The 9,009-nt window shown below is 40.3% G+C and overlaps 1 protein-coding gene across 1 annotated transcript in view; it reads left to right on the top strand.

Moving 5' to 3' along the window:
* Window positions 1-546: 546 nt before the first annotated feature.
* plxna1a (plexin A1a) overlaps window positions 547-9,009 on the top strand; it is a 519,677-nt gene continuing 511,214 nt past the window's right edge. The window contains exon 1 of the mRNA XM_055165879.1: window positions 547-666. The gene's annotated coding sequence lies outside the window, so the exon portion shown is untranslated. The remainder of the gene's footprint in view (window positions 667-9,009) is intronic.

Below are 9,009 nucleotides of genomic sequence, written 5' to 3'. Positions count from 1 at the left end.
ATTCAGGAAGCTGCTGAATTCCAGTCTAGCATTCTTCAAACAAAAGAGAAATAGCAGACATTTTATGTAAGTGCTTGTTTGCAAAGCTCATTTCATTGATTTGAACATTATCTAAAATATGTTCATGTCATTTCAAAGCATAATGTTTTCAATTATATTTAGTCGATACGAATTAAAATGTTCTTGAAGGCCATGGCTGCGGCAGATGAATCACCCTGAAAAACACTGCAGACAGTCATAACTCAGCACATCACCGGATCCAATGCTGCCACCTATGCGTCCTGACCATAAAATAAACGCACGTCGTACCACGCGTTGACAGGCAGGGGGCGCACGGCCGTCAGCTACCGCGTGTGCTCTGTATCTCTCCCCGCTCTCCCTCGCCTCTGTGAGCCTGTCTGTGCCCCTCTCTTCTCTCTCTCTCTCTCCAGCGGGAGATGCCGGAGTGAAGCGCAGCCCGCGTCTCATTCATGCTTCGCGCTGCTCCCCCGTGCGCACGGATCCACACCGCTCCGTTTTGGAAAACCCTTTTCACTGTTCGCTCCTTCTCTCGTGACTGAACCGCTCTTGGAATGGACTTGTATTCTTCTACCACAACTATTTTCCTCTAAACACTTCCCGCCCTAACCATGTCAAGCTGGATTGCACTGAAGGACGCTTGTATGAGTAAGTAAAGTTTTCGTATCTTGCAGCGATCACGTACATTTTCATGCTTGAGTCTGCTTGCTGTTTGGTTGTTAAGGAGGGATAGCTGTGCACTGCAGGGGAAGGTAGGAATCCGTGCCGTGTCATTTTAAAACCTGGCGTGGCGTAAAGGTTGCAGATATGCTTGAAACGATCCAGGATTGTCATGTTTTTATACCGGACCAACTTAAACCCGAGATTTCACGACACATTCTTGCATTTCTCCTCATTGCGGCTTCATTTGCACGTTTGCACATCCAAAGCCGTTCCCCACTCGTATTTGTTGTGGAATGCTTTCTCAGTACTAGGTGATGCTGCTTAGGCTCAGACGCGGAGGGAGTAGCGCTCGGTAATTGCATGTGTGGTTCGTATTATTAAACCGTATGCGAGTGGCCGCGAACTTGAAAGCGCGTTTGACGTTGACACTGCGCGTGCACGTGCGTAGACAGTATTGAGATTGCGTTGCGTTGTGTGTGTGAAAGTTTAGTTTGCAATAACGCTCGTGTGATTTACCCTAATTCTCTTTGGAGTCAATGTCGTGATTAACGCGCGCAGCTTTTACCGTTTTGACCAAATCTGACTTACGCGTTTTAGCCATTTTAATTTCTTGTGATAAAAAGCTCGCATCCTTTGTCGAGATGATGCTGGGCGGATGCAGAGATGGAGTGCATGCTTTTGTGAGACTGGATGAGCCCTATACGTGAACACACAGGTATAAATCATATAGTGTTCTAGATATTACGCTCTATAACCTATGCCAGACATACTAATTCATTTATTCAAATTAATGTAGAGCGTAATATAATATTTTAATTGCAGCTATTTCACAAATGACCATTTTTGGGTCTTCCAATTCTATATAGCTGGGTTGCTTTTGCTTACTGAGCGCATGATATCAATTTGAATTTATGATGGAACATGTATTTATCCAAAGCAGAGAGTTAAAATGAGTGTTAGTTGCGGGAAATGAGTTAACACAACTCAATTATTTTATGTTGAACACAAGTCATAGATAGACAGATAGACAGAAAGATACTTCTAATCAAATTTCAATATAAATTCAATTCAGTTCATTTATTTATGCAGTTTAACAATAGACAATAAACTCAAAAAGCCAGTATTGTATGTTCTATGCCGTAGCCCATATATATACAGTCTTGTAACCCGCTGCGGTGCCCTGACCCACAGTTTGGGAAACCCTGCGCACCTGCACTCCAGATCTGTCAGGTCTAACCTATAGCAGTGGGAGCTCTGAGCAGCGGTTATATAGTGCCGGGAGCGGGCAGTTTGTGTAGTGCCTGTAGTGAGCATGGGAGAGTCAGACGCATTTCTCATTCTATACGCGTGGCTGTGGTCCTCTTCATACTGTGAGTCCAAATGAGGCTCTTCACTTGAATATACAGTCGTTTTTCATCTTTAGGTTTTGCACGGGGAAGGGAGTCGTTTTGGATTAAAAGCAGGTTTATTCCGCAGAATTATAAAACATTTCATATCTGTGCGGAAGATTTGTGCACATTGTTTGTTTGTTACATTAGCCTGCATAGCTTAAACAAGTAAAGATAACAATTTTATACTTTATAGATGATATTTAGATTAGATTTAGGTTTATTGCCATTGCACAAAATACAACGAAACTTCGACAGAGCCAATCTGTAGCAGTAAACATGAAAAAATATAGACACGTTCTCACATCCAAACCAATAAAAACATTAAATAAATAAATCGCTGATTGATTTACAACCTGGAGAACAAGTGTTGCATTTCTAACAGCTGAAAAATTGCTTTACGTGATTCATTTTAGCCTTAAATTTGCGAATTGGTAGTTAACGTACTTCCTTTTTTACCAGATTTTATGTGAATTTTACCCAATCCCTAACTGTCATACATTACGTGAGACAGTTTTGATCAAAGCTTTTTATTTGTCGTCATTCTCCAACACTTTCCCCATGCCACACAACATCTGTATGTGGCTTCCCCTTTAATACTTTACATTGATCTATTTTAATCCACTGCTTAAGCCTAAATCTGTAGCTCTTAACTTATGCACTGGTCCAAGTTGTGTTATATTTTTGTGCTCACTGGCCGCCCACGCCCCCTCTTGTACACACATACGTACACATAACACACACATGGTTACTCGCGGCGACGTCGTTTTGGAGTGCCGTCAACGCGCTCTGACAGTTTTGTGTCACCTTATGAATTTTTGACTGGAGATGGTGCGTAGGTGAGGCACGGCAGACTGCGTGCTGCGGGCTCGGAGCCACTGCCTCAACTACTGCCAACTACACAGAGCGGAGAGGGGAGATAGGAGAAAGGAGAGAGGGAAGGAAAGAGGGAGGGAGAGAGAGGGAGAGCGCTTCATCCTCTTCTCTCATGTCTCTCTGGGGTGAGCCTGTGTATCGTGGTGATGAAGATGATGAAGAGGAAGGGGCAGGGGAGGTCCTCAGAGATGTCTTCGAAATTCTTTTTGTGTTATCTCGATGACAATGCTATTACGATCCATCGCGGAATTGCAAAAAAGTGTCTGTAAATGTTGAGGTCAAGGTTGGAGTATTACGTAGGATCGCTTGTTTTTGAGTGATAGTAATGATAGTGGTGAAGATTTTACTAGCACAGGATTGGCCATGTTACTGTCAGGCTGCCCCAGGGCGGCTGTAAATACAAACATTTCTAATAATATTTTCCTCTGACAATACCAAGCCTGTAGAAACTGTACGGAAAAACTATACCTGATTCTACAGTCTTAAAGGGACAGTGTGGAATTTTGGACATAGGACCTCATTTCCTAGTTAGCCAGAGTGTTGGGAGACATGTGGAGACACTTTTTAAAATATTCCATCCAGTCCTTGTATTTGCAGAGGTCGCTGGTGCTAGGCTAGTGCATGTCAATGGCCATAGTTAGGCTGCCACTAAAAACAGTCTTACCCACTCCACAAAGCACCCGAAGCAAATCTATTATTACACCAGACTATCGATGTGAATGTCTGTGCTGATAGAATAATGTTTGAAATAAAACTAACCTTGCATCGCATGAATCGCACATGTTGAGGGACTATTTTGTGAGCAGCAGCGGAATTTTACTTTGCCGATAAGATAGGTGCTAGGTGATATCAGTCCGCCGCTGCCAAGCTTTCTATCAGGAAGTACAACTCTCTGCTGCTGCTCAGACATAAATCCTTCAAATTTCCTTCAAATCGACAGTCTGGCATAATAATAGATTTGCTTCGGGTGCTTTGTGGAGTGGATAAAACTGTTTTTAGTGGCAGGCTAACTATGGCCATTGACATGCACTAGCCTAGCACCAGCAACCTCTGCAAATACAAGTACTGGATGGGATATTTAAAACAGTGTCTCCACATATCTCCAACACTCTGGCTCACTAGGGAATGAGGTCCTATGTCCAAAATTTCGGCCTGTCCCTTTAAAAACGTGAAAAAAAGAGACAGTTCAATTTAATCAGTTTGCAGTGATCCAAAATTATTCCTCACATCTCACCCAATGAGTTCATGCCATCACAATAGTGCTAAAAAACAACTAGCATGCTAATGTGCCCTTCCTGATTATCAGATAATATAATGCTTTCTAATTAGATAGCAGGCAGCATGCAGTTTGACCTTAATTATACTTTATATATATGTACTGGAGCAAGACAGACAGACCTCAGATACATCAGAAAAAATGTCTACAGGGCCTTGAATAATAAAAATCAATCCATTACATTGACTTTTTGTTCAGTACGACAGAACTGAGAAGCCCTGCCTCCTCGTAGTAACATTTCATCATGGTTAGCAGCACATTTTCATTTACTTGTTTTTTATAATTGAAAACTGGCTATGTGACATTTTTAACCCAACATGTTTGCCCCAGAGTAAGAACAGATCAGTGGGCGGGGATAGGGGGTCAATGAAAACCAGCATTTTCCGAGCACTCAAAATGCAGGGGAGGTCCTCAGAGATGTCTTGGGAGCGTGATGGGAGGCTGGTGGGAGCAGATAAGACCCGTGCACCTGTGGTTGGACGGATGAAGCGTGACATTGGACCTGACTGCTGTGTAGACGCACTGTTTGTAAAAGCAACATGAGTCACTTATAAAGCAGAGACTCCAGGTTCCTTTTTTGCTTCCTTGCTTGCGCGCTTGGCTCTCTGCTCACTGCTTACTCTCTCATTGTGGGGTTTATTGCTGCTCAGCCTGATATGCAAGTGAATTGTGAATGTAAATTAACCTGTAAATGTATGTGAGAGTGGGTGGTATATTTTGTAGTGTCTTTAAAAGGTCTTATATTACGGATAATTGACTCTTGTGAGGTTTTAGCCATGTTGGACTGTTCTTACCTCATTGAAAACATACCTGGAGTTGTGTTTTGTTTGAGTAAATCTTTAGTATTAGTTTTTCTACATCTCCCAAGCTCGTGCTCTGCTCCACCTTGTGACGTCATCTATCTATTAATGCAAGTAACTTCTATCTGTGTGCCTGTTTGTTTGTTTGTTTGTTTGTCTGTTCCACACATAACTCTCAAACCGCTGATTCAACTGATCTCAAATTTGGAGGGTGTCGTCCTAATGGTACGGGTGTGTGCAGTGCCAATTTTCATGTTGTTATGTCAAAAAATGCCGAAGATCTTTTAAAATTTGTGATATATATTATTCAATTCAAGTATGGAGTTTAAAAGTACAGTGGAGCACTTCCTGTATTACCACCTGACATCACATGGTGAAACAGAGTATTTTCTGTTTGAGAGAAGAACTCGTCTTAAATATGTGGGATTTGTGTGTTAAAAATGTGTGAATGAAACAAAAAAACACAACTCCAGATATGTTTTTGATGAGGAAACAACATTATTAGGGGTGTAACAATATCCAAGTCGCATGATATGATATCATCACGGTATGAACCTCACAATATGATATTTTTGCGATATCGTGGGGAATCTCTTGGTTCAATATTTTCATGATAAACATCTCACAGTACGATATTTATTGCGATATTTTGTGGAGGCTAACAAAACTGTGAATATGCTACTTTTTCCTTTTAAAATACCTTGACAAGACTTAATCCAAAGAACTAAGACTTAAAAGTGCTTAGAACTGTTATTTCTTCTTGTAGTTTACACTGAAATGGAGCAAAGGATCATGGTCTATGTAGTTCCCTCTGTCATTTTTAGCTATTGCTGCACCATAACCTTTAATCTAAGCAAAGAGAATTATAATTCGATATATTTTGATGGTCCACGATATTATTGTGAGAACTCTGACGATACAATATCACGATATTTCGGTTATTGTTACACCCCTAAACATTATAAAACAGATCAGAAAATAGCGTATTATGAGCCCTTTAATTTGCTGCACTACAAAAAAAATCTCATTTCACACATACTATTTGTAGATTTAGCGTTAATAGCTGAAAAGGTGCTAGTGACTTAGCTTATGATCGTTTATCCACTTTCAAAATTAAAAACGTATTCCTAAAAATATTACTGATTAAAGATTTTTAGTGCAGCATTATGACATTGCTTTATCTTAGTACGTTAATTCTCTTGAACCTGAAAAGAAGAAGCCAGGAAACGATAGCCTACTCCATTCTCTGATACCACCCACAAACCCCTCGTGGGAAAAACCGCTATCTCCCTCGGCACCTTCCTTTCCCTTTCTAACGTCCTAGCTTCCTCTCTTTGTCTCGTCTTCACGTACAGACTTATGCTCCTGGTCTATTGCTTCCTTCCTTTATAACCATCATCCTTGTTTATTTACCTCTTATTGGATTTTGCTTTCTTCGCGTTCTTGTTTCCTTTCTCACACATTCTCGGACTTTAAATAGGCAATTGTATCTCTATACTTGGGTGCTTTTGTTAAGTAGATGGTTTAGGTGTCTTAGTTGTCAGTGGTGGTTAGTGATAGCTGAATTACGCTCACAAATCTCCAAGTGGAAATTCTTCACACCATAATACACCCCTATATGATGTTGACATAATAGTCCACAAATTCCTCTAATTATATAGTAAAGCTAGGACCGCAACAAGTCATATTAGATTTAGTTTTTCTTTTTTAGTCGCCTTTATGGACATCAAAGTAGACCCAGACAATAATAGAAATAAAAGAGTGTGATCTAGTCCTATTGACGTTATGTTATTTCTTTATACTCAAACTGGGTCAGGGTCTTAGTGAGTGACAGGTGGATTTAACCAATCACAGTGAAGCATGAAATCTTAGAAGAAGCAGATATATTTAGTCTCTTTAAAGGCCGGTATTACACTTCTGTTTTGAAAATGCTACATTTGCCAAAACAATGTATTAATATATTAAATAAATAAGATTAGTTTCAGATTTCGTTTTGATCCTTTGACTCTCCCCTCCATTTGCTCACTTCCCCTACAGAGCACTATCACATTACAAATGGCTTTCTGCTAATGAAACTACTGCACATCGCATCAGGCTTGTGAAGTTGTAGTGTATTGTTTTGTACATTGTTTTCCATATTTGGGTGGCGTAGGCTTGTGGGCAGAGTTTTGAATCGGCTCATACTACTAAATGTAAGTCGGGTTTGAAGAGAGAGATGCATGGATGACATATAAAACTGCTTCAGGCATGTTTTTGATGAGGGAACAATGTATAACATGGTAAAAAGTTCAGAAAAGTATATTTTGCTTAAAAAAAATCCTGATTATAAATGTGATCAAATCTACCTTATAACCCACCCTTGCCCAAGAGCACAACACATTTTATTAACCAGCGGACATGTTTTACATAACCATGCATAACTTTTCAACCATAAAAAATAAAAACTTACTTTTTTCCCTTGGTAAAGCTGACAGTTGCAGCTTTCTGAGCATATTTCTGGTAAACGAGTGTCCAGTAGGAACTTTGTTTTCCGCCAAACACATGCGCTCCATCCATTTTGATTGGCCCCAACTTTGCCAAAGAGTGTAGTGAGTCAAAATGGTCGACTGCTCTGAGCATCTGTGTTTGTAACAACTGAAAAAGCCGCTCCAAGTGCAGTTATTTCTCAAGTAAATGGCAAATTATGCATCTTAGTCTATGTCATTGCACATCCCTTGCTATTTTTAATTGAAAGGTTTATTTCACTCAAAAAGTACAAATCCAAATGTAATAAACACCATGGAAATGCATGAAAGTGATGTTTTTTTGTGCCCTGGATCTGACAGGAGCTGTTTCCATGACTGGCACAAGGAAAGTCATGGGGCGTTTGCACTTTTCTTTGTTTTAACGGCAATAAGGATATTTTTAGTTTACTTACAGACCTGATATTTCGCACTTTTGTACTTAGCTAAGGCTTTTTTGAAACATATTTGCTGTGTGTGTTTTCTATAAAAAACAGCATGAATTTTATTTTCATTTTTTATTTTTTTTTCATTTGTATTTCTGGTCCTAACTTTTATTCCAGCCATATGACAAAACTACAGTAGCAGATTGTGAAATGACAGGTTGTACTGAAAAAAAGGATGTGTATCACTTTATTAGGGGGTAAATGGGGGAGTTTTGATAGCAAAATTAAGAAAAAACTCCAGGCAAGGATAATGTACTAAAATAGCTCTAGGTCTGGAATGGTAAAGAATACCTCAGTTGCAATATGGACATCGATACTACACCCACACAGCTCTGGAAAAATTAATCGCAATAAACATCCACGCCAGTACTTCACGCAATATGGTGGAGAATATATGTCCTACTCCAACATTTAAAATTACCCCTTTGCCAGATGCAGGGGACCATGTTATGGGCAGATGACACTTCCCTTGTGCTCTTGCTAGCTGGTGCGCACTGATAAGACTCCAGTACCTCCATCCTGGCTCTGTGCGTGACATGTGAACTGACTGCGCTCTCAGGGAGAAAGAGGCAACTGTTTTTGAATGGTCGAGTGAGTCACAGCACAGCGCTACATGTTCTGTCCTCATTACCCAGTTTATTCTGAGACTGCTGTATTATTAATATGTGTTTTTTAGATGATCCACGCTTCATGTTTCCCCCCTGTGGAAATGCTCTTCTCTGGGTGTGATTGACGGGCCGGGGGCTTCACTCAAGTCGTGGGAGAAAACGAGACATGACACTTGGATGGAGTTGGTAGCTGGTGTTGTTGTTGGGGGAAGTGTGTCATAGCTAGTGGCGGTTTCCATAGGTGCCACTGCAGTATTTACTCTATTGACATCTGCCATTTGCGATCATTTTCACTATTCTAAGTATGGCTGTGTTTTTTCTGTTTCTCTGTATATAGCAGCTGTAGAAAATTCCCTATTTTTTCCCTTTTAATTCAGAATTTGATCTACGCTACCAGGTACGCACACTTTCATTTAGCAGGTTATGTTTTTTT

This window comes from Boleophthalmus pectinirostris, unplaced genomic scaffold (assembly GCF_026225935.1).
Source record: "Boleophthalmus pectinirostris isolate CB_2022bp ecotype Guang Dong unplaced genomic scaffold, ASM2622593v1 HiC_scaffold_8, whole genome shotgun sequence".
In the NCBI taxonomy this organism is placed as follows: Eukaryota; Metazoa; Chordata; class Actinopteri; order Gobiiformes; family Gobiidae; genus Boleophthalmus; species Boleophthalmus pectinirostris.
Note: the sequence above shows the minus strand (reverse complement) of the source record. Positions and strands in the feature narration are given on the sequence as shown.